At 38.5% G+C, this 25,068-nt stretch overlaps 1 long non-coding RNA gene across 1 annotated transcript; it reads right to left on the reverse strand.

Annotated features, from left to right (window-relative positions):
• Positions 1 to 2,159: 2,159 nt before the first annotated feature.
• Positions 2,160 to 10,194, reverse strand: LOC115947404 (uncharacterized). The gene is made up of 3 exons (XR_004081335.2): positions 10,067 to 10,194; positions 2,753 to 3,046; positions 2,160 to 2,265 (listed from the first exon to the last, which is right to left on the reverse strand). It is a non-coding gene; the product is annotated as an uncharacterized lncRNA (long non-coding RNA).
• Between the last annotated feature and the right edge of the window lie 14,874 nt (positions 10,195 to 25,068).

The following is a 25,068-nucleotide window of genomic DNA, read 5'->3' on the forward strand; positions in this document are numbered from 1 at the left end:
TTGCTCTGAGTCTGAGCTTGACTGCTCTGCCCAGTGAAAGCTTCAAGAGGAACTGTTCTGCAAATATCTCTTTCTTTCCAATGGAACACATTACCTGTTGCTTCTGCCCGTACTCTAATAGACAAATTATGCTGTGCATCTAAAATAAAGAATTGCACAACTATAAAAGACAATGGTTTCTAAAGGACTAATTAGTGCATAAGTATCAACCACAGCTACAAAAACTGGAAAAGGTATTTGTTATAAAGGTTTTGCATTCATCCATTCTAGATAAAAGCGGGTGTAGTGATCATATTGGAACTGATGGCATTTGGCTTGTACAAAGCATGAGAAGCCCTTTGTTGTGATACTGCTAGTTCTGGAATGGGAAAAACTGCTTATTTACTGAGACCAAAGCCTTCTGAAATTGTGGGAGGTTCGCTTCTCCAATTAGATGTGCTTAATTTACTCTCAATGTCCTATTTGTCTGTAAGAAATAGCCCATCCATCCATCCATCCATCCAGAAAAACTTTTTCTGTTGTGCAGAGCAAAACTCGACCAGATTTCTAATAGGAGATGTTCTGCACCAGTTGTCTAGTTAAAGATGAGCTAAACAACTGCACTGCCTGCCAAGACCTGAGTTCAAGGAGACTGTGTCCCCCATACAATTGTTGATGGTGTTTTTAGCAACCATTTCAGTGGGAGGCTGCACCCTTTGTTCTTATTCAGTGCATAAACTGTGCAGATATATGTCTAGTGGTGCTATTTGCACTTGTATGAACAAAACAGAGGGACAAGTCCATGGTTCCTCCAGCCCTCAGAAGAACTAAAATGTAGCTCCTGGACTATTTTATCTATACAAAATAGCTACATTTATTATCAGCACCAGCTGTGCTGTAAAGGTATTCAGTCATTGGCACCTCTAAGAGATAAAAGCAAAACAGTTTCTAGTTACTGGTTGTAAGGTATTAGAGCTCTCCTCTATGCTCAGATGTAGGACTGTTTATTTCAGGTGTGTAAAAACTAATGCTCCATACTTCTCTTTCTCTATGTCTCTTCTATCAATCTAATGCCACTAGACAGCCTGAGGTTTCTCTCAACTCTTGGTTAGAATTTGTCCAGGGAAGTGTGAAGAAGCCAAAACATAATATCGGAGAGCTGTAATTCTTGGGAAAACAGGAAACATCCTTATGGGTCGTGTACCTATGAAATTTGCCTTCCCCTGCTTGTAAACCCAAGTTTTTGAGAATCGCATCTGCCTTCTCTATGATGTGTCTTGTTCTGGGTTTGCAATCATGTTAGACCACCTTTCTCAGCAGGAACATGTCTGTACTTATGGTTGTTTTCAAACTATCCAGAAGTGGTGACCTGGACTATTTTCTCTGGCTGGTATTTGTTATTTGTCTTTCAACCCCCTTCCCATCCAGGTAGCATTATAGCAATTCATCTTTCTTAAGCTTTTTTAGGGGTGATTCCAGACCCTTAGGTGGGAAATGCTATCACTCGCATATATCTCCGAAGGGTAAACAGGAGAGAGCAAGTGATGCATGTATTTCTCTTGTTGGCCCATTCCAATGCTGAAGTGTGGAGCTGTCATGGTGTTTTCACCTCACTGCCTGTCCCCATAAAGGCACACTGATAGCTAGAGACTGGTTTTGAGCAGGGCTCATGTGCAAAGATTTATTTTAATGTTTGTCCCTTGCTCAGTGCACATGATCCATGTGACTCAACACCTACACCATATTGATCTGGTACACTAATTGTTTTAAATTCAGATGTTCTCCTTAATGTTGGTGAAAGCCACAAGAAGATCCTTATGGCATAAGTCCACAGAGGGAATAAGGGCTATGAACTAAACCAGAGATGAGATGAACAATTAATGAGTAGTTGTGAGATGAAAATGCACATTCACAGAATTTGGCCTGCTGTTCATATGAAGTTCACACAGGAAGAGGTCTTTTCTCATCTCAGCTTCCTTCTACATACTGTTCTACTCAGTTATATATGTTAAAGCATCTTCTAGGAATGTCACATTTGATTATTAAACTTAACAGACTTTTAAATAAAAAAAACCTTAGTTTTGCAAAAAAAAATTATACACAGTTTATTGCACAGACATTAAAAATGATCTACATGCAAAAATGTGCCAGACTTCAAGATAATTAGATATTTTAATTTTCTTCTGTTACTCTCACTGGTCAAGGAATAATCAACATAGGTCCCAATTCTCTCTTCTGTGTCAAAAATTAGTTTGTTTCCATGTGTTCAATATCAAATCAGTGTCTCTGATTATAAAACAAACAAAAAAAATCCATTACATTGTGAAATAATAAGATAAGGTCTTCAATCTGCACCTGATATCAAACCATTTTTCAGAGTTGTTGTTTGACATTTTTTCTCTCCCTTATGAGCATTATTGCCTGCAAATTTTTTCTCTTATAAAAAAAAAAATCTAAATATATACGTCGAGATTGTATTTTAAATACCAAATATACTTTTCAGCATGTGTCTTAGTGGTCTGCAATGCATCCAAAAAGTTCAGAATAGCCCCTCCACACTGAACTAGCTGAGTTAAGCACACTGGGGAAAACATATGTATTTCTGCTTATCATGTAGGTTTTGCTGGACAAATGACATTATAAGTTTAATGTTAAAAATTAATATGGAATCAGATCAGTTCATACAAGGAGATGATCTCTAAACTCCACATTATGGCTGCTATCCTAGTCATGTTCTTAGATACAAAAGTCATTTTTTCCTGTCTGGGCTTACCTGGAGCTGAATATCATATCAGAATTGGAATATAATTTTGGAGTATGTGATGCAATATATCACAATAGCTATGAATTAGCATCAAAACTGAGGTTGAATGAACCTAGAAGAAGAATGTATCTGGGTCTGCCCTCAGAGTGGATGTACAGGCTCTTCATAACTCTAAGACACATTCAAATGGCAGCAGTGTCTCAGTGCAGTGTCAGCAGTTCTTGGTGTACTTGTTTCTTGTTTTCTTCTGGTTTCTTGTTCTGTGCTTGTTTCTTGTTCTTTTGCAAGAAGCAGTCTACCAGTCTGTAAGAATAATAGAGATGAAATCCTGATAATCTGATTTTAGCTTTGAAGTTTGTGCATAAATCCAGGATTACACCAGCCACCCCCTCCCCTCCACACCCCCCCCCCACACACACACATACCCCCACACCCCCCCCACTCTATTTTTGAAGACACGAGGAAATAATATAGGTTTCCAATTTGGCTCTAGTTTGATTAAAATTGAAAAGTCTTACAAACTGTTCTTTTGCAAAAAATCTGTTTTGGCTGTCAAAATACAAGAGTTAAACCATTTTTGTCCTAAGGAGAACACATGACAATATGGGAGCTTCCATCCAAAATTTCCCCATTTATTCTCTGTGGAACTGTAATCCTTATGTGTAAGTGCTGATATTCAGAAATACTATTCCTTCATGCACTCAAAAGTAAAATTGCACTCCCACGGCTTGCTTCTCTGTTTCTTTCTCTTCCCATCCTTCTCACAGCATGAAAGCAGTTCTGCAGAGTGCCTCACTCTCAAGTTCTAAGAGCAACCTCAAAGTACTGAAACAACAGGCCAAAACATATTGTCACATCTGCCATTGCATTTTCTTTTCTTTTTTTTTTCCGCAATAATTTATGGCATATTTCTGTCTGCCCTCAGATGTTCTTTTACTCTGCATAACATATTGCTCAGCCAAGTCATAACTATTTGTGTTTAGGGATGACAGAACATCTATCTTCTCCATTCAAATGATGAAAAGCAACATGTTGTTCTTCTAACAAACTTCTCTTGAAGTGCTTGAACTCACCTTCAGTTAACCAATATTAAGTCAAGCAAAAGAGAGGGGAGGGAAGGCTGTTATCACTTTATCACTTAACTTGGAATAAAGGGAAAAATTATTGTCTTGTGAACAATAATTCTGTATTTTTCTGTGCTAGATACACAGCTCTGTGAAGAATCATTGTTGTCTAAATAAAGTGTCCTTTATTGATTTAATTTAAAACTCTTTATTGTCTTAGCTAAACTAAATAAAATGGAACTGCTACAGCTCAGAGTTTATCACATCAACGGAGCATTAAGTTCCTAGATGACTGCATCTTGGAATTACATTAAAAAGTTTGTTTCAGAGGTTTCAAAAATAGGAATGGACTTCAGTAGGACCATTGAAAAAAGGCTTTATTCCAGCCTAAAAGTGTGTACTATTGTCTCCCAAGCTGAAAACATCTCTAAAAGACGCAACTGTGGTACATATCTAACCACTGACATCTGGGTAAGCTATTAAATGGGAATACTTTTTCTTTAGTGGAGTATCTTGAACTTTTACAAATCAGATGCAGATAATATTCCAAGAAACTGGCCTCCAACATCTGTACTCTCCTGTGGATTATGCCTCATATAATATTCTGGAAGACATGAACAGAGAGACACAGAATTCTTTTATATATTTCAGAGCATGTCTCTTGCTTTTTAAATTTTCTTAAAAGTGAATATAATACAAATAATAATAATTTTTATAATTGTTTTTGTTGTTATTGGTCAGTTGTGCAGGTAAGTAGTGCTCACTGTTCTCTAATCTTAAAATTTTTAGGGATTAATAAACAATGTGTTAGTATAATATGTGCTTTATCTAATTGTATCAGCTAAAAACAGCTTTTCTTTTTTTTTTCAGGACAAATGCTTAGATAAAATTTCTTCCTCTATCTCACCAAATTTGTTTGTTTGAATCATCTGCTCTTTTCATACCTGCTTACTATTTTCTCATGAAAAGAAAGTCTTAATGCTGGTTCCCCTCATGAATTGCAAACACTGACATGAAAACATGTGCCACCACAAATCTGATGCTTTTCCTTCAGAAGTTGTCTCATTTGCCTCCTCTAAAATATATTTAATCTATCTAAATGGCAAACTAAAATGATGACTTCAGAGAACAGACTCTACTTTTAACATATCTGCTGTCTAATACAAAATCTTGACTGCACTGATCTTTTGAAGGATTTAACCAAGATTTATTTCTTATGCATCCAGACAAACAGAATATCAAGGTCATCAACAGCAGCATCATATAGCAAACCACAGTATTGTTAGAATTTTGTCCTCTGCTCTGCTTGCAGTTTACTTAGTTAACTTAATTACATTTTTCTGCCTTTGTTTTCTAATGTACTGTGTTTGTTACAGCAGTGAGTATGCTTAAATAATTCTCAGCATATCAGATATGGTATTTCTGCCATAGGCAAATTGCATAACAGGCTTCAAACTTGACTTTCTTAGTATATATGAAATGGAGGTCTGATATTTCCTGATTGCCCCACATTACCTGCACAGTACACAGACATGCATATTTTTCATAGAGAAATCTCAGCCTGGGTATATGGTGCTTCTTAGTCACTTACCAGCTGTACCTACCAAAGACTCTGAATAGTCACTGAAAATATGTGAGGTTTTCCTAAAAGAAAGTTTGTTGGTAAATGAGATCACTCTTTCAGGTTATAATGACTCTCATACACTCCACTCAACAGCCATTTGGGCCTTGATCCAAAGCCTATGAAGTCAACAAGAGGTTTTGCACTAAGTTCAGTGGCTTTGAATCGAGGCCATGATAAAATGCCAGGGGGAAATTTTGACCCAGAGGTTTATGGACCTATAAACTTAAGAACCTAGCTAGATTAAAGACATGAAGAAGTCTCTTCTCCAGAAAGACTGCAGAAATAACCATTATTTGAAATATTCATGCATTTTTGAAAGGTTTTTAGTGAGTTTTGAACTCGGAGCACCAGGATTCAAGATGCTAAATTGCTCTTTCTCTGATCTCCTGTGAATGTGTAGAAGTATGACATCATTAAATGCTTTCTTTTACAAGTCTATCTTACTGCTCACATTTCACTGGTCATTTGATGATGGTAGTCTTGTTTCAGTGCTTAAGAGGACTGGAAAATTTTAAGGATGGTCTATTAATTCTTCATAGTTTTACTTTGCTTTTGTGTGGTCCAATAAGTTATCAACTTTTTGTGTGCTAAATTAATTTACTGGCCAATTTGAAAATTCACCCTCATAAGCATTTTTTGCCTTTATTTATTTTCATATCAGCACCACATGAGATGAATAATGTTAACATGACCAAACCTTACTTCAGAGACCAGCAACTGTGCAGTACTAATATGGAAAATAGTGTTCTTCACAGCAGTAAGGGGGTTTGAGCTTTGCCAGAAATCTAGAAGAGCTTTATGAATAGCAAGAACATTTTTGTAATGTACCATTCTACAGAAAACAAAAACAAGCTCAAAGGACATTGGATCTCTCTTTTGTTTGTGTCATAGGTAGCTCTTTCCTAAGACCTTTACTTGATAAAGCAGTTGGCTATTAGCCTAACTTCATATAGCAATGTAAATAGTACAAATCCTTTAGAAACAATGGACATTGCATCATGCAAGAAACCCTGATAATAGGAACTGTGTTCTGGGATATGATATTGGAGTCCCAAAAGATATTTTAGTTTTCTCTGCAGTGCCCCATATTGAGGCATACACTTTTAGAAAACTTAAAACTCCATACATTCAATTCTTGATTTCTTTTTCTTATCGCATTACCTTTTGCCCCACTTGTCATTATCTTTAAGTTTTCTGGAGTTCGAGTGTTGCTGTAAGCCACAGTGGAAGTAGAGCTTTAAAAGGCAGAGCTTTTCCAAAATGAGGTAATGACAACAATAATAAACAATAATACCTTTCAAGGACAAGGTAAGCAGAATCAAAACTCAAACGGTGTAGTGGAAAAAAATTAAAATAAATTTTCCATTTCATATAGTGTACATTTCTACTCCAGGAATATAAACCACCTGTAGAAGAGCCCTGAGGGAACAACAGTAGTGCGGATTGCCTGTTAATATCCTGGTGTCCCTCCTATTTGCAATACATCTCAGGCAATCTTTTTTCCTATGTAGATTTCATGATCTCTTACACTAATTCTTTTGAATTCAATTATAATAAATGCCTTATGTCTCCTTGCAGTGTGGCATGCACACTAAATGTTCACTGTTCTGTGTGCAGCAGAATGACTAATACAATAGAATTCCAGACAGAGAAAGATAAACTTTTTTGTTGAGAAGTATTTACATTAAAAGGAAAAAAAAAAAGATAAGAAAATGAAGAAAACATCATTTGAGCCATTCATATTTCCATCAGGGATGTTTTCATTTCCTATTTTGCTTACAACCAGAAACAAGCAAAGAGAAAAAATTATTGGGACAATTGAAATTATCTTTGGATGAGCAGTGACTTATTTAGAATCACCAGGCTTTTATTAGCTGCTATATATTACTTACTGTGATTATTTATGTTGGTATAAGGTAAATAAAACTACCTTTTCTCTGACTTTTCTAATGTCAGCACATAGGAAACTTCAAGAAAAACATTTCTTATTAGCAAGTACTATATCTAAAGATTAGATATGCTAAATTGCATTAGAAGGTGTTAGCTCCCCATGAGAAAGATTCAAAAATTATATATTACTAGCATATTTATAGTGTATTTCATGGCAAAATTGTGACATGATAGTGTTTTTTTACAATTTTGACTTTTCTGAAACCCTTTTGACCATCACTAATTTGAATTTGGACAGTTAGCGGTATCAGTCAAACTTTTACCTCCTTGTCTCTGGAAAGAACTATGTTCACTTTGTTCCATGCATTGTTTCTGTTCAATGCTTTTCTATGTCTAAAATGCCTGTTTAAGCTTTGTCGCTCTTTTCAAGAGTAGTAGTACAGTAGTAGTAGACAGGATAGATGTGTGGTTTACTTTTCTGTTCCTAGCATAATGCCGTTCTTTCTGCATTTTCACACACATTACAATCCTTTGAAAATGCTGTTATGTTACAGCAATAAAAAATTTCTAATTCCTAATCCATATGGCTTTTGATTAAAAAAAAAGGAACACAATATTAATTTGATTGACATTTCTGTAAAAGTAGAATTGTACAACAGTAAAGTTTATCTAGGCAAGACACAGAACACTCCTGGAGACCAGGGAAAACCACCTCTCTCAGAGGCTCAACACCTCACAAGCCAACCCTCTCAACACAGCTATATGGCATATATGGTCCTTCCACTTTGACTTAAATAACCAGTGAACAGGTATGTACTGGTACATACCCTGAAAAATTAAACTGCATTCAAGAATCCAAAACTAACTCCAGCATCCTTCACATTCTCTGAGGACACATGGAGAGAACAAGCAACATATGCCACAGAAATTTCATACACATATGCAGACTTTCATATAGTTGGATGTTCATTCAAGAGCCCACCTGAAATAAAGCAGGGAATAGAATAAACCAGGTGGAAGAATGGGTTATATTAAAGCATCTCATCCAGACCTCTGCCGTAAAATAATGTATACTTGTATCAAAAGCATATTCAAAAATATATTTAAGGCATTAGGGACCCCATGCATGATGTTGGGCTTTGCCAGGTGCGAGATCTTCTTTTTCATCCCAGAAAGTTAGAGACAATGATCTGAGCCTTCTCCTCTTCTTAGCTTGTAAGCTGACATGTATCTTGTCCTTGTGCTACCAAGTTATCATAGTTCTGATCAAGGTTTCCTCATAAAAGTGTCATCAGACTTTGACTTCTTTTGGAAGATGTCTTAGGTAGATGAATCCTAGGCCACTGACCCTATCTGTTACCCAGGATGTTTTCTTCAAGGTGCTTTGGTGCCCAAGAGACTGCACCACCATCACGTAACCAACAAGTGTGTTATCTAGGAATTTCTGTCCCTGTGGAGGAGGCCAGAAGGGTCACTGGAGCTGGGCTTGGGCCTGCTAATTTTCATATTTAAAACAGCTTTACAGGGGACTAGTGTTTGCAGAGCCTTGCCACTTGCAGAGTTTGCCCTTCTGTCCCCCAAAGCATGGACCCTGGAGTTAGTGTTCCAAGTCTATGAAGGAACAAGGTTGTCTGCATTTAGGTGCTGATTGCATCTACATCAGGTACTTAAACTGCTCTTCCCAGACACAGGCACTTGAAGCTTGTTATTTTTTTCACATGAAAATTGGAATTTCTGATGCAATTCCAGTACTGGCTGGAAGTACTAGGAACACTGGCACAGGCCTTGAGTGACTTTTTGTTCATCCAGTGTGAACTGCATGAGAACACATCCAGCCAGATTGCGTGAGAAACTGTGACAGCTTTTTCCCAAATTGTTTGCATGCAAAATTCTGTTGCTATCACTTCAATTCAGATTTACATCTGAATGAATGTGGAAGTCAAGGATAGAGTGTGCCAGTTGCTGCTTTTAGCTCTTAATGCGATAGGACATAATTCATTTCAGTGTTTGACAAACTGGGATCTTTAAAGGAAATTGTTTAGTTCTATATTATTGGAAGTGGCATTTATATATTCTGGATGTTTTCTTGCGGTTCTGTTTTTCTCTGTAGTTTAGTTCTCTGGTACTAATAAGTTTTCCAGAACAGAAATGCAATAAAGTCAAGAAGTGATTTATGTGTTAAAACAGAGACTATTATAATACTGAAAACTGATGCATATCTTTTCTTATATTATTGTTATAAACACACTAGATCAGTTTCTTAATCTTTGAAGGCTTTATCCAATGTGCATTTATATCAATGAAATACCAAATGGATTTAGAATTAGACCTTTAACAGTCAAATAATGGGGTGGTATGAAATATGCAAATACATGTATTTTTTTTCTTGTATAAAGAAGTTCCTGCTGTTGTAAAAGTTCTGTTACTACCATCCAGTGGTAATACTGGCACATCTCCATCTTATTGTTTTTATTCCCCCAAAATTTATTTACCAGTACTCACTCTTTTTCAGGCATTCTTTCCATTGTTTGCTGTATTTGATACTATATTGTGACACTACGTTAACCTGTTCATGTGTGATCCTTCTGCCAGGCCAAAGACAGTCTCCTTTCCCTGGTCTGCAGCTATGGCCATGGCCAGACTGCAGTGTTAGGCTCCCGAGGCCCGCTTTCCCCAGTAAGCATTTTCCCCTCACTTCCCAGCTTCCCATTCCCTCCTGACCCAATATCAAACCTTCACACTCACCTGTCCCTGGGACCTTCTTCCAGGGCCAGCACCACACTTAGATCTTCCCCATGTCCGTCTCGTCTCAGTCCTCCCATAGATTCCTACTCCATCTAACATTCATAATTTATTTTCCCCACTTGTCTTTCTCTTCAACAGTATACTGTAAAAGCCAAAGAGAATAGCCAAAAGAAGGGATATTGTTTTGCTGGAATGTGTTAATAGTTTTCCAAGAGCGGGTCTTTGATCTATAGACAATTGAAGAGCTGCTCATTCGACTAACCAGATGCCAAGGACTCTGTGTATTCCCCCTTTTGATTCTTTAGCTTTCCAATTTCCACCCAAACCCCTAGTATTCTTCCCATTGACACCCAGAACATCCCCTGGAAGTGACTGGATGTGACATTCAAAAGTTATTATATTAGGTCCAAACCGAGATGCCAGATTGCAAGGTTTCATAAGCTCAGCCAACAAATGGCCCTGCAAGTGTCCCACATTTACTGTCTCTCAATGATTTCCAGAGCAGAAATGTACTTTGTACACAAGCGAAAATATGGTTTAATTTTTCTAGCTACCAGCTTTGCCATCACAGGCCAGATCCTGACACTCAATTTTGAGTTCATCCCTTCCTATGCATCAAGCAGCAATACCAGCAGTCCTGCAGATCAAACAGGCCTTGCAATAAACAATTTTCTTCCTTCTGTGTCCTCAGTGACTCCAAGGCTCTTCATATTCTTAAGTGTTGCCTATCTCAGGCATTCAGCAAACACTAGGTGGTCTTTGATCTTAAAAATCAACTTCATGAGCTTCTAATCTGTGTTCCTTTACATTTAAAATGCATGTAAATTGCCTTCTCATACTTTTATTTATTGCTGTAAAAACTATAATGGAATTTAAATGTTACTACCTGTAAACACTTGATTTGAAGAGGGGTCTTTCAGAGCAGCACCAAATAGCACAATGGCCTCGGGCAGCAATGCACAGAAGTTATTGTATTTGGTTGCATTAATCTGTCATTCTGCCATTGACAGACTGGGTGAAATAAAATCCTTGGCTCACTCTGGTTATAGGTCTGTGATCGCTCTACACTGACATAAGTGGTAGCTGCTGCCAAAACGGGTGGTCTCATTCCTGTTACTTTTCTTGTGCTGCTCCTACTATTCAGTGGCTGCCTGATGAGCTGTATCAGAGAACTTATTAACTGGTATTCTGACAGGTTAATTATAAACTGGATCAGTTCCTGATCCAGCAAATTATGTGGATGCATGAATTTGACTAGCACCAACATCCCAAAATGTGTTTGAATGTGAAACTGAGGAAAATAAATCAAATAACAAGACACTTTTTCAGACATTTTACAGGATATAAACACATATTCTCCAATCAATCTTGCTTCAATTTCCACATCAACTTGAAAACTGAACTTGCCCATAGATTTCAGTCAATTATATTTCCTATGCAGTTCCACCAAAGGCATCCCTCCTCTAAATGTCAGGCTCCCATTGCTTCACTGCCACATGGATCATGACTAATTGATGCTGAGTGAATGTTTTTCCACACCACCTACCTGTTCTATGGGTCATGAGAGCACTTATGCTACACCTACATGGAAGATGAAGATCAGCAAATAGTCCACAAGATTTCTTATCGTCAGCTTTTGCTTACAGCAAATACACATTGTATATGGATTTGACCATCATGATAACAATGCGGTCATTTTCCTTCAGGTTAAATACAACGTTCTATACAGGGCAGGAAGAACACGTAGCTTTTGTAAGGATCTTTTTTTTTTTTAGTAGACTGATATTACCAAAGATTATTGCAATACTCAAGACATTTCTTTTCGTACATGGCCACATTTCAGACAGCACATAAAAGACAGCTTGAACTTTCCTGATTTAAGTTTTACACCAAAATAACTCTCCTTGAACCACAAAGTTAGTATTTTTTACCATCCAGCACATGAACTATCTGTTCATGTTGACAATGAACTTCTCCCTATTTCTCAGTCTTACAGAAGTGTGTTTTGGTATTTGCTTAATTATATCCTCTAGAAAATATCTGACTCACACTTCCTGATATCTTTATTTAAATATTCAGGGATTTCCTTCAGTTACAAACCCTTTGATTCACACAGATTTGTTAACAGTGGGTGAATTCTGATCTTAGGATTGAAAAATTGTACAAATTTCAATTTCTACTGCAGAATCCAACATCAAAAGATCCTCCTAGAAAAAATCAGAAATTATTTCTTGATATTATCAAAACTCTCTGCTGTGCTCCTTTAACTATCTTCACAGAACTGGCAAAAATGTGTTTCCTAAGTTTGCAAATCAATTCAGCCCCAAATGAAGGGCATGCATGGAAAAATCCAGTTTCCATGATTATGGTGACTTTGTAGGCAAATATGCTCAAGCATTCAGAATGTAATAGCCTACCTTAATTATAGCTATCATTGCCACTATTACTTAAAAAGATTAGTGACAGAAATCCTTATCTAAAATGCTGTGTAAACATGCAGGTATATCTGAGTTAGGCAGGATTTGTAAATAAGGAATTTTATCACTATGGACACTTGTGCTATCCTGCTGTGAGGGTGATGTGATACCCTGGGCTTGTTGGCCAGCGAGGAATGCTGTAGTCTTAACGTGTCTGTCAACTTTCACTGTTACCTGATTCAAGCACTTTCTGCACAATTTTCCAAGGAGACTTTTACAAATTCAAGGAGATTTAAAAATAGGTAGATATTGCACAGGTGTGGGTGGCATTTTTTTATAACAAATATAAAAAGGGGGGTTTAATCCAGAATCTATTAAAACTTACATAAAAGAAAACTGCGTTAATTTTGACAGGATTTAATTCAACCAATACTACTACTACTAGTATAATATTAGCTTATTCTGACACATCCTTGGAGCTACAACTGTACAAGTATTAATCCATTCCAATCCCTGACACATAAAAAGTACTTCAAGTGTTGTTCTCCAATACCACACAAAGTGACATTTAACAGTCCCTTTTAGTATAAGAATTCCATGGGAAACACAGCTTAAGAAACACAACTATTAAACTAAACCAGTGTCTTTCTTAACACTTAAATTCATTTATATTTACTTTGCTACAAGCAGATTCAAGACAGCCATCAATTAATCAAAGTGTTGAGGGCAATTTTATGATGTTTAAATGCTTTGTGCATTATAATATTATACCGAGAGTTTAGAATTGTTCCAGATGTTGAAAACATCATTTTATTAAAATGAAAAGAAGTTCAGAAGTCTATTGTATCCCATTGGCCTCTCTCTTCAGGCCAGCTTTTTCAGCACTGACTCTAAATCATTGATGTTTGGAGACATGCCAGGAAAACAAACTAGTCCCCTGCTAATCTCTCCTTGTCTATACAAAGTTAGGTATTTACAATTAGAGAGCCTCCAAGAATTACATCAAGGCACCATTTATAAATTTCAAAAAAAGCCAAAATAATTTTCAAATGAGCATTCAGGATCCAGATGAGTATATATAAAAATAAATGCAAATATAAAAAATATATATGTGCATATAAATACATATATATAAGTGTATGTATACATATCATAGAATCGTAGAATGGTTTGGGTTGGAAGAGTCCTTAAAGCTCATACAGTTCCAACCTCCCTGCCATGGACAGGGACACCTTCCACTAGACGGGATTGTTCCAAGCCCCGTCCAACCTGGCCTTGAACTCTGACAAGGATGGGGCAGCCACAGGTTCTCCAGGCAGCCTGTGTCAGGGACTCATCATTGTCAGAGAGAAGCAGCTGAATCTAGTGAGCTATGGGGCCCAGGCAGATCCTTCTTGTTCCAGCCTCAGGAACACAAAACTGCTGCAATCCCATGTCCCCAGGTGCAGGGAGAAGGGCGGCTGAGCCTGTGGTCCTGGTGGGTGAATACCCATGTTCACACACACAGAAACACACATGGCTGTGCAGGCCAGCACAGAGAAAGTGTATCACCTTTGTCAGCACCCTCAGATGACAGCACCTCCATAAACATCAGTGGTGCAAATGGCTCCAACCCACTCTGCTCTGCAGCTGCTCAGGCCAGTGGTCCACTGGTGGGTCCCACACAGTCACACCAGCAGCTGGCCCATAGCTCCAGGATCCAGGATCCGCTCCGGTGTCTTAGTCTGCTGCTGCCCCACACACCTCTGGGACCCTATGGGTGGTCTCACTACGTAGCTGGTTGTCAGGTCTCCAGTCTTGCTTGTTGGCTATTCTGACTTATGCTTCGTTAGTGGTTTAGCATGTGTAAATGTAATACGAGACTGCAGAATCTGGCCTGAGACTTACAATGTCTCCTGTTGCTGACCCATAAATCTATGGCCTCCTCAGACCCATGGTCCCCTTCTCTCTCCAGTTGCTGGTTCTCAGACTTCTCATCTAACCAATCACCCAAGTCCAACTTGACATTTGTTAGTAGTTGTACAAAGCATACAGAATATTTCTCAGACTAGAAAACAGAATACCCATGCAGAATACACTTAGAAATAGAATTTAAATAAAAAGATAGATGCTTGTTCCTCCTGGATCCACTGTGATGCCTCCATTTTTCTTTGGTGCTTCCCCTATGCATCTCAGAAATATTTGCACCCTCTGACAGTCCCATTAAAGGTCTAATAGCAAGTGTTACCTAGTCCTACAGTTTTCTGCTCCTTATACCCCAATTAAGCCATGTACACATGGAGGCAGTAAGCCTTGACAGCTTGCAGTGTTTTCCTTGGCTGCCCTTGGTGGGTTTCCTCCTGGAGACTATGGTCTGATCTTTTTTCAATAACCTGGGAGTGGACAGGTCAGGGCACCCTGCTTGACTTGAATGAGTTAAGGGGGTTCTTTTACCACCCATCATCGTTTGTCTCATCTTCAACAGGTTTTGCTTAAATGATTAGCCTTCAGTAACATAACCTAATATATAGGTCTTCCTTTTATGATTTATTTGTGCATTCTCTCTCAATATGTCTTTCTCCTTTCCACCTACACTGTACTTGCATCAGTGCTCTGTAAAAAAAGAAAAAAAAAAGAAAAAAAAAGGAAAAAAGAAGAAAAAGTGTGTATCACAAAAATTAATTCTACCTACAGCTTTAAAATGGTCCAGCTGTGTCAGCATGGTATCCAGCACAAGGTAATTCATCTCTTTTTAGTAGGTTCCAGAAGGATTTAACCTGTTCCTATGAAATACACTGGAACACCTCCATACTCCTCAGCTTTGCAAAATCTTGTTTCTAGTCTTTTTCCTTTCTTTGACTGCACTTTCGGCCTTTATCCAAATCAACTCACCACATGTTTTTAAGTATCTGTCCTGTATGTGGTTCTCCCTTCAGATTAACATCTGCATATTTCTCTGTTTACATCCTCTGACCTGCCTAACAATGTCTGAAATATGGTGCTGTGAAAACCAAACTCCTTCCCAAAGAGTCTCCTTCTGTTTCCTGGCAATGAATGCCAACTTCCTCCCCTAGTCCTGGTCGGTTTACAGTTTCAGTGACATTTTTACGTTCTCCCCGTTTCCTTTCCCCAGTGTCTCTTTTCACTCTGTGCTTGTCCATGTCTATGTATTCCTCCTCTCTCTTTGAGCTCACTCTGGCTCTTATTATCTGGTCCCTCTTGCTGCAACGACCTCTTCTCCAGCGGTCTCCCGTGGATTTTGTTTCATTACTTCTACAACCTCCACACTGCCTGAAAAATCATTCATGTTTTCAAAAATCACTCCGTATCTGTGGCTTCTTTTGTCTTGTGCACAAAGCCACATTTCTTTCAGCAACTACATAAGAAGCCAGTCACTGTCAACAAGTCTGACATGATTCATAGGACACTTACTAAATCTCACCCTTTTGTGTGCTACTCTAGTCTTCCCTGGCTCTTATTTAAATCTCTTCATTAGCTGCTTCTCAGCCCAATCTCAAGATTGTTCTCATCTCTAAGAGGGGAAGTAAACTTACATCCTTACTGTATGCAAAAGCAAAAATTTCAGCAGCAACTACTGAGTCATGACATCACTCTGGTCTTTGCTACTGAATAATTTTTTCTTTATTTTTCTTTCATCATTACTTATTCTTTCCCAGCCTTTCTGGTGCACCAAGATAACTTCAGTATTCATCTTTCTCTTTCATCTCTTTCTGTGTCTTTGCCTGCTATTGGGAGTTGCCCTGTGTGTCTGGGATATCACAGAATCACAGAATCCCAAGGGTTGAAAGGGACCTCAAAAGATCATCTAGTCCAACCCCCTCGCAAGAGCAGGGTAACCTAGAGTACATATCCTAATCATCCCTGTATCCTCACCCCCTTTAAATAACACATCTGCTTTGATGTTCACAAAATTAGCCATTCCTACAAAGACTTTAAAACTTGTCAAAACATATCCGTCAAACTAGATACAAAAGTTGGTTTCCAAATACATGTTCCATGACTTCACATTTTTTTTCAGCATCTCACCTCTCTGTGCTTGGTATTTCCCTGTCTGCATGGTGCTGATCATATCCACATCCCCTACTGCACTCTGTCTCTCCACTTGGACTGAGGCAGAGTTCAGGCAGGAAACTAGTGTCTGGTGGAAGAGCACAAGATTAGAAAGAAGTGAATGACAGCTACTTTAGCTTTTGTTTTGAAAATGCAATCCTTTTACTTGTGACTAGCCATGTCAATATAGAAACTGGCAGGTAATGAGAATTACATCAGTTCAGCATTTTCCAGAAGTTATTGGGACTTGAAATATGCGTGAGATGGAATATGCTCCACGTTAGCTGGTGCATTCTGACACCTCATAGCAAACATTCATGGTCCACTGTGTGGTTTTCTTCTGCTGATCTTTGGCAAGAAGCACATTTAGACGCTACGATTTATAAATGGACTTGGCAGCTCTCTGCAGCTGAGTAGATTAAGCCAGCGCAGTGAAGGAGGAGGTGGGCAAGCTGAAATTGTTTCCATATGGGATAAGAATTTCAGTTTCCTAAGGGGATATTAACCCTGGAGTCTTCAAAGCTTTCCAAAATTATAAATGCACCTTTCCACAAAAGGCTGAGAGTTCTGGCTGGAGTCCACTCTGACGCCTGAAAACCAGTACAGTGCTGGCATCATATATAACTAACTGTACAACAGCTGAGGTAATAAATCTAAAAAAGAAGAATCAAATATTAAGAAAAAATGCTGATAAAGGATGGGAGTAGCTAATATTTTGTACTGAGTAAATAGACTCTCAAACAATAAATATGGCCTACAGACTTCAGAACCAAATTGTGATGGTCACATAGCAGTGTGGCTTTACTTTATCTCTTCCAAAACCTGGAAGGATATTGGTTTTCCAAATATAGTGTTAAAAGTTTACTTGTGTAAGAAGGCACTTCCTCCACTGTGGAGGGGTATTGCTATCAGAAGGATCTTTAGATAGAAGAAAATGCAAAATTATTATGTCACATTCAGCACCAGCTGAGTCCTGAAAAGTTAAAAATCTGCCAGACAAGCAATTTTAGCATGGGGAATTATAGCATGCAATACTATTTTTTGATCCTAATAGCCACTAAGCCAGTTGTATTTGCAGTATCTGGGATCACTGTAACTCACAGTGCAATTGATATGCTTCATTTACACACCTTTCATGTATATTGAACATTTCAGCTTGTACACAATGAATGTCTCTGCCCTCTTTCAGTTTTAAAGACATCCCCCCTTGTCCTGTCACTAAATATCCTAGTAAAAAGTCCCCCTCCAGCTTTCTTGTAGGTTCGCCTTAGGCACTTGAAGCTGCTGTAAGAACTCCTCTGAGCCTTCTCTAGGCTGAATATGTCCAACTATCTCAGCCATAGGAGAGATGCTGAAGCACTCTGATCATCTCCATGGCCTCTTCTGGTCTCACTTGAGCAGGTCCACATCCTGCTTGTGTTGGCCTTTGTGTGTGACAGTTTTATCACCTGCATTGGTTGACTTTAAAAGCTACTATTTCAGTAGAAAATATGGAAGAAAAATCCTCATTTTTGTACAAGTAAAAAGGTGCCTGAAAAAATTCTGAACTGAAAAAATCAGTTTTGTATGACAAATTAACTTCATTTAAAATTTTCTTTTGCTTCATTTTTTCTTGTTTTACTTTGTCTTGTTTTGCTCTGCTGTCTAATTTCTGGGGAAAAGAGACTAAAAAAAGAAAGAAAGAAAATTGGGCTGGCTATCTCTTATTTTTTATATTAATATTAATGCAGAATGGGAGAACAATTTGTAATTATTGCCTCCCAACTACAATTCATTTCAGGCTGTTTAATAAAGGCAAAAATTGTAGAGGAAATTTTAAAGACAAAAGTCCTGGCGAATGTGTGATTTAGCCTAGCAGTTATTTGTATAGAATATATTCTTGTCTATCTAATCTAAACTGATTGAGGTTACTTTCTTTTCAGTGAACTCTGCTGTATAGCCTTGCATTTCTAATGCTAATAATAGGTAAATCTCTTAACATTCTTTTGATTATTAATTCCCTTTTATCTTTAGGAAATTATAATTTCTGCTGCCTCCATCAATCCATCAAGTGTTCAGCCTGTATCTGCCAGAGCTATATACCATAGGAAATTGGTATGTACATAATGAGAATACTGAAAAACATTCCCAGAATTACTCCAGTCCCTCATACTTCTACAGTGATTTTGTGTTCTGCCAGTAAAGCTGAATCAGTCAGGTATATCGCTGGCTGCCTTTTCTGATTATATGGGAAGTGGTTTACATCAATTTGAGCAAGTGAAAACACATGATCCAAACTAGCTCTTGCTGTGGGCAAATGTACTCTTTGTACTTATTTTTTTCCTATATTTGAAACAAATATAAGTTCATTATTGCCTGCATGGAGCAGATCAAAATTTTCACATTACCCAAGGACTGGCAGAGAGGGAAGCCATACTCTTCTAACCAAACCCAAGACATCCTTTCATGTTTCTTACAACATGGGTATATCAAAACCATTCAGGGAAACAACTGCATTCCAAGAGTTGGAATGTAAATTCTGACCTATAGGCTCACCTTGTCTTACAGTAGATGTCTCACACATGTACCTGAGATGTGTGGGTCGAGTCAGGCAGACTGTGTTTGACTTAAATGGCAGTTATTTATGATCTACGCAACAGCAGAGTTTTTAATCACTATTTCAGGCTGATGAAGACTACTGTGTTTTTAAAGGTTTAATTTATGTATACTTTGTAGCTATGGGGTTGAGGGAAACATTTTCTAAATTAAAAATGTACATGGAAATGCAAAGTCTGCAAAATCTTTGTAGGTGAGATAGAACAAAACAGTGTTATGCTGAGCAGTACAGAGGCTGCAAGGAATGTTTGATATCTGTGGGTTAGAACAAAAGGCAGTTTGGGAAGGTAGTCTTCAAACCACAGAAATTGCATCTTTCTGGATGTCACACACTGAGATCTAAATATATTCCCTTAGTCACCAAAATTTTCAAGTCTCATGATTCCTATCCTTTAGCAAATTCTAGCACATAATTTCAAAGAACCGATGTTATCATATTCAGTTAGTAATCTCAGGAGGAATCTTCACTGCTTTTCAGTAACAACATTTATAGATAATTAAAAAGTAAACTTACTACCAAGGCCAGAAAATGACCAAAAAAAAAAAAAAGGAGCAATTAAAAGTAAGCTGAAGCTACTAAAAATTGAAAAAAGGACTGTTTCTCAGAAATACCTATGTTACTTCAACTGAAGTTAAGCACTACCAGGATAAACTTTATACAATATTGTGTATTTCCCATGTGTAAGACAGCATGAAGTGTACAGAATCCTTGTGCTTTTGGCAGCAAAATTTCAAATATCAAAGCATCTTTCTCAGACCAGCTACATGCTACAAGTCCCCATTCAAAGCAGTTGGGACTGCCTGAAGAGACTTTGATAAGACTGATTGCCCCAGGTGCAAGCACACAGTTCACATATAAAACACGGAGATATAAGAAACGGGAGAGAACATAGCATCTGCTTGAAAAAGAATAGCAGGAATACATTCATTAGTTTATCCCCACATCTACATTTTGGTTAAGTTTATGCCCTTGTCCTATCAAGTTCATTGAAAGATATATCCATAAAAATTATGAGTTTGTGAAAATCTCTTAGGGGTGACTAAGTACACAACATTAACTAGACTTTTATTTGCTCTCTGACGCATTTTTTATGACACAAGATGACATTTTATGATACTTTATGAGTTTTATGATCGCTGCCAGATCTTTTAATCTGTTATACATTTAAAGGTCAATAAACTCTCTGTTTGGGTCTGAGAAAGATTATAGAACAGGACAGTTTGCAGTAGCTTTATCCATTCCAAAGCAAGACCTATAAATCCCACGGGTAAGTGTCAGAATACCTGTGAGTGTTCTGTGTAAGAAGTGACACTGGTATTTCAGCAGCCCAGAGTATCTGCGTGACAAAACAATATTTGTTTACAAATACAAGCTTAACAATTGTAAAAATATCTGAGGCGTCCCCTCATAGAGTCTTATGGTTTGGGTTAGAAGAGACCTTAAATATCACCTAGTTCCAACTCCCTGGCATGAGCAGGGACACCTTCCACTAGACCAGGTTGCTCAAAGCCCCATCCAGCCTGGTCCAGGAAGAATGCTTAAAATGTCCAGGATGGTCTAGGACACCTCTAAGCACTTAAACTGATCCAAATAGATTCCCTCAAGTGTTATGCTCCCACTGAATGAAAAGATTCTCGATGTCCTAGACTAGCTCTGGCTCTGCCTTCCCTCAGAGTACTAGAAAATGTAAAGATAAGTCAGACTTAGGGTTTTCTCCAACTGTATTTCCATATGTCAACCTTGCACAGACTGCTCCACAGCTGGCTAAATCAGCAGGCTAAGCATTCCTCTGGTCTGGGAATGGATCCGAAAAGTAATTTTATATTTATGTTAACATAATTCTTGCTGGATTACCACAGCCTGGATTTAGAAAAATATGATACCCAGTATCTTTTTTCAAAATGATTGTAGTCAATTATTTTATTGCTTTGTGGTATTTAACCATTTACAAAGCATTTGGACCATGCAAGCACTTATTTAGGGCAGGACATAGTTTTAAGGGGGGAAAAAAAAAGACCTGAGAAGTGATCAAAACCACGATGACTGCAAGGATGAGGATTCTGTCTTGTGGTCAACAATCCTTTACAGTTTCATGATCTCAGAGAATTCAGGTTCTATTGTTCCTAATGGTATTTCTTTTTCTGCTTATTTCTGCTTTAAGTATTTTCCCAAGCAAAGAAGAAGTAAATAAGGTCCCAAGTAAGAAGGCTGAGGGTTAACAGAGAATGCATTGCTTTCCCAAAGCTACCTTTGGAAGAATGCCAGATTATAAATAACACCTGGACTTCATAGGTACAAAAAGTGCAAATCTTCATAAGAGAAAAAAAAAAAGAAATGAATCTCTAGTTTCTGCACATAATTATCAAGATTACCACCAGGCCTAACAGGAGAAGAGGTCACACCAATGGCCAGCATTTGAGCACACAGGGCAGTGTAGGAAACAGAAAGTGTGGACTTTCAGGAAATACACACTAGAAGAAACATAAAAGTTTTACTACTAAAGACAACTTTGTACGATCATCTTCATGTCAAGCTTTTGTGCAGCTTTCTGTTCAAATAAACCAAGCATTTGCAACAGAGTTCCCTTGTGTTCAGGGATTAAAATGTGCAATACAAAATCTTTCTGACAGACTATATTAGTTAAAAAAATAATCCCACTTTAAAGTGGTTTTAAAACATAACTGCTTTCTGCTGCTTATCAAAAATTAAAGAAAGTATAGTCAATTTAGACAAATAAAGCCCTGAAAAGCCTGTCTTGTAGGCATAAGGTCAATAAAATTATTTTCTAAGGCGTCACCCACGATTCATATTAAGCCCCTTTGAATATGATGGTGTCTTTGGCTATAGCTTCCTTTCATGTTTGCCTTTCCTCTGTTGTCCTCCACTGACCCTTTTCAAGGAATCTCAGAGTCGTTGTTTCCAGCTGGGATTGTCTAAGAGACTAGGATCATAGAGAGGCATGGTAGAAAAACAGCCATGCTACATTCCTGCCTTCCAAAAATTTCAACATGGAAATTTAGCTGGTGTCCCAACCAACACACAGGTACGATGCCTTCAGAAACTTATTCCAAAGACACTACTTCAACAGATTCCAGAGAACACACACAATAGGTCATATGATGGAGATGCATTTTAGAGTCCAAAAGGAAGGGGATCAAATGGAGGTAGGCATCCATGATGCTTGAAAACAACAGAGCAGCCCTTTCCCTGAAATATGTAGGTCTTCAGCTGTAAAGAATATTGATAAATTCAGCAGAATAATCACCCTAATGGTGGGGTGATGTGAAATTCCAAGAAAGGTTTTTCATGGGCTACTCCTGCTTTCACTATGCTATTTTATAATTTGCCCATGATGATAATGTCCAGGGCAAAGTCCTTAAGCAGAATAAAACAATTAAAGGATAAAGTTGTATGTATTGTGGAAGGAGGCAGGGATGTAGCAGGGACTAATAGAGTTGTAAGATGTAAAAGTAAGAACTCAGAGTGTGGTGGGAAGATTTAACAACATGTCAGCAGAAGGAAGAGAATGAAGAAAGGGTGTAGGTTTTACTGGTTCTGCTCATATTTGTTTTATTTTATACCTATCAAAAAGCCTTTCAGAAGTACTAAGCAAAAGTCATGAGGAAGGATCACTATGCTGTGTACCTGCAGTAAATCTCTCCAGAAAAAAAAGAGAGCTTCTGAAAGAGAAATCTGGATTTGAAATATCAGGAAGCAGAAAAGAGAAAAAGTTGCTCTCCTGCAGTAATTAATGTTTGTGGTTCTGTAACTTCTGCCTGTGTTGTTCCTTATGGTCCCTGCCCACCAGGAGCCACCAACGAGTCCTGAAGCAGTATGACAGTACAATTCCTTTTAAGTGGCATGATCTCTTTTTTCCCAAGTTGCAGTTTGGTCCCCTGTTGTTTTCCTAGAAAGGTCATTTCATCTTCTGGAATTCAAAAACAAACAAACAAAAAAACACAAAAGCCAAGAAATATGAATGTGGCCTAAGAAGTCTCCTTGATCCTACCAGTGAGGAGGGAAGACTTTGAGGGGCAATAGACAGATCCTGAGGGACAACAGCTGGTTGCACAGCTAATGCTAGCAGCAGGGATTACATTTTTATGACCTTTGAAGGCTGAAGACAGCTAGCAAGAGGCAGGGTCCACCTGACCTAGAGGGGCAAAAGCATTTTTGCCAACAAGGTGGCCAAAACAGTGATGAGAGCTTTAAACTAGGGATGACAGTAGGTGAAGATGATGACCCACAACCAGGCGAGGAAATGATGAGCAGGGTTGGCAAGCAAAGGATGCCTGTTGATGTGGTCAGGAGAAGCCTCATAATCAACAAAGTAGGTCCAAAGGGGCCCACCCCAAGTGTCAGCACACAAATACAGAAGTTCTGTTAGAGCTGGGGAAGCTCTCACAGTTCTTTGAAATCAGCACTGTTGAGTGATTCTCAGAAGTCCCTGTACAGTAATGCATGCAGCAACAGGAGCAAATAGGAGGAATTTGATATCTGTGCACAGTCACAGGGCTGCAATCTCATCAGGGAGATATGGTGGGATGGTTCACATGACTGGAGCACTAGGTAATGATGCAGATGTTTTAGGAAGGGCAAGTTGGGTTTCAGAGTTCGAGAGGGGACAGAGTTGCCCTTTAAATGAGAGCAGGAGAAATGCATAGAGAGCTGTCCAGGGCCAGATGATGAGCCAACTAACAGTTTATGGGTTAGGATTAGTGGATAGATCAGGTAGTGAGGGGTGAGGTCAGAGTGGGTATCTGTTAGACCTGATCAGGAAGAAGAAGTAGGTGAGGCCTTCTTCAGACAACTGGAAGTAGTCTCATGTTGACAGGTTCTGCAAGGGGGCCTGTTTCAAGGTCAACACAGTGGACACAGCAATATAGATTTCGGGAGGTTTCTGCAGTACATTGGTAACAATTTCCTAACACAAGTGATTAAGAAGACAATGAGAGGAGCTGTTGTGATGGACCTCATACTAAAGAACAAGTAAAAACTTTTCAGAAATGCCAACGCTGGGGCAGCCTCATCTGCAGTGACCATGAGATTGCAGAGTTCAGGATCCTCAGAGGAGAACACAAGAGGAAAAGTAGGATGACAACTCTGGAGTTCAGGAAAACAGATTTTAGGCCATTCAGGCATAGGTGTAGAAGCATCCCACAGGATGCAGCCCTGAAGAGTAGAGGGATCCAGGAGAGCAGATGATAATTTCAAGGATCAGCTCCTGTATTCACAAGAGTGGTCCATTCCCATGAGCAGGAAGTCAGGTAAAGTTGGCAGGAAGCCTGCACAGGAGTACCTTATCAAAGTGTATAGATATATGATGGACAAGTAAAGAAGTTGGAGCCAGGCCATTCCCAGTGGTATACACTGATAGGACAATAGGCCATGGGCACAAACAGAAACAGTGAATTACGTTTAAACACAAGTGACACCATTTTTACAGTGAGGGTGGTCAAACATTGGCACTGGTTGCCCATAGATGTTGTGGAGTTTCCATTCTTGGTGATGTTCAAAATCAGGCTGAACAGAGCCTGGGGCAGCCAGCTCTGGGCAGCCCTGCTCTAAGCAGGGATGCTGGACTGGATGATCACCGAGAGCCTTTCCTCCCCTCAGCTGTCCTGTTATTGTGATTGCATACCTCCCCCAGTGAAAGCCAGCAAGCAAAATAAAACTGTACTCCTCTCAGGTTGTGAAATGTTATTTACAATGTTTTTTTTACTGAGATCAGTCTACTGAAGTACTCTTAACATTTGCCACAACCAAGGTTATTCTTAGACAATATTTATACACATTGCTTTTTTAAAGTTTAACCATAATATTTGACTGGAACTGTTTCCTGCGGTAATGGAATCTGCAGGTGAAGTTCACACAATACAGAGGACACTTCCTTCACTTCTTTCTAAATACAGCAATCATTAACCTAACTGACTCCACCC

This window comes from Melopsittacus undulatus, chromosome 3, assembly GCF_012275295.1.
Source record: "Melopsittacus undulatus isolate bMelUnd1 chromosome 3, bMelUnd1.mat.Z, whole genome shotgun sequence".
Taxonomy (NCBI): Eukaryota; Metazoa; Chordata; class Aves; order Psittaciformes; family Psittaculidae; genus Melopsittacus; species Melopsittacus undulatus.